The following is a 2,053-nucleotide window of genomic DNA, read 5'->3' on the forward strand; positions in this document are numbered from 1 at the left end:
AATCTGTGGAAACAGAGGTGGCCAGCATAGAGTAGTGGGCGGAGCCGGCCGGTGTAGTTCTGGAAAAGCTTTTTAGTGATTGGGCTGCGGCCTTCGCTGTTGGAGGCGGTTCAAGGATAACGGCGCCATAATTGGTTTGGGCAAGTAAGCCCACGCGGTGCTGAAAGAAAAGGAGCATCCAGTGATAGGAATTTGTGTCGGCATTCAGGCTACACTAGCGCACTGATGCTGGGGCCGGGCAGCATGCTCACGCAGTGTCACTTGCACAAAGCTTATCTATGTGTATAATGGCATATTGACTTACATACATGTAGGATTTTGCTGGGCGGCTTGTTCCCTATAAGGCAAGAAAGGGTTGAAGTGATGGGCTATTGTACACTTCCTATGTATCTCTTCAGCTAATAACCTCCATCTCCCGCCGTCCTGTGACGGTATTATGTGGCTATGTCGTGTTGAGAATTATAATTAGGGGCTTACTGGTTTGGAGGTCACTGTTAATTTACCGTGCACTCATTTATAAATATCCCCTGGCAAATAAATGGGAAAAAAATAGTTGCAATTTTTGGGTCTCGTACACAATCGCCACCAAAATAGTTGTGCAAATTAGTGTCATTCATTGCGTCTCACGCAGCTCCTTGTAGATTTGTGGGTTTGACATGATGTGCCAGTATGTACCCTGCCATTCTGGCCTGATGAATTCTATGCAGGGGAACCCAGGAGCAGCCATCACCATGAAGATGGTGTAGCCACAGGGTGCCAGCCTCAATAGACTCAGCCAGCTCATGCATAACAAATCATGTACAGACATCATATTGATGAAGAGTGCCAAAAATCAAAGACATTTGAAAACCATGTAACACTTGTTTGGCTTAGATATGGCAAAACCCAGGCTAGTGATAGGTATAGAGCATGTGTTACATGCGACCTTAATGCACAGGAGTGGGCCTCCACTATGTGGGAGGTATTACTGGAGCTGAGGGTGTAGTTGAACTACAACTTGTGTGGTGCAGATAGAATAATGGACGCCAGAAAGGTTCTTGCTGATGAACTATAGTACAAGTTTATTGGACAAGGCACAACTTAATAGTTCAGCGGGGATTATACTCACAGACACAGCAGTATAGGAAATTGGTCACAATGGATTATAGCAGATGTGACTCTGAAGGGAACAGAATATCCCACTTGGAGGATGCACAGAAGACCTTTCAGTAGGGAGTGTTCCGGCCGACTCTGGTCCAGGGGAGAGCTCCTAACCTGGTACCTGGCGTCTAATAAAACCGGTCCCTAAAGAACGACAACAGAGCCGGTGTAGGCTAAACCCTTTTACAACACCTGGTTGGGGCTATTAACTGCCCTTTCTAAATAGACTAACTGTTCTCACCACTTCTAGAGGGTGCTATTACACAAACTGACTGTTCTGGCTTTCTCTCGTTCACGGGGCCCTGTCCCCGACTTAAGATAAAGATGTTTCTCTTTACTGGGGCCTTATGCCTCCAGGCTCAATGATGTGAAGCCTGAGACAACAGCAGCCAGAGAGAGAGACACTTCCTTGTGCAAGACACTACATAGTCTGCCAAGGGGAGTGGTCAACCTGAGCTAAACCTATAGGAGGTAGCTTAATACTGTAACCTGAGGGTAGAGGGCTCTACCCTATAACAGCACAGATAAGAAAAAGATAAGGGATAACACCATAGGGAGCTTAACCCTATGGGTCCCTACAACCACTTTATAGATCAAGGGTTTATAAAGTCTATTCCCCTGTTATGTTTAACAGGGGCAGGTCAAGTTGTCCGGACTCCATAGACGACATGGTTTGCAAGGGACTGCAGACAAGGTTAGGCAGGAGAGGTACCTGTCTGGCCCACTCCCATCATTGCACCCTAGGCAGGTGCATCTTCTGCCTACCCCTAGTTTTGGCCCTGCCTTGTAAAGCACTGCATTTATTTGTGTTGCTATATAAATAGATAAATACATACAATTGCACATTTTAATGCATTGGATGCAATTGCAGCAACCACAACACCCGCAACTTGTGGACACAGTGACGCTGGAT

Source organism: Xenopus tropicalis, chromosome 3, assembly GCF_000004195.4.
Source record: "Xenopus tropicalis strain Nigerian chromosome 3, UCB_Xtro_10.0, whole genome shotgun sequence".
Taxonomy (NCBI): domain Eukaryota; kingdom Metazoa; phylum Chordata; class Amphibia; order Anura; family Pipidae; genus Xenopus; species Xenopus tropicalis.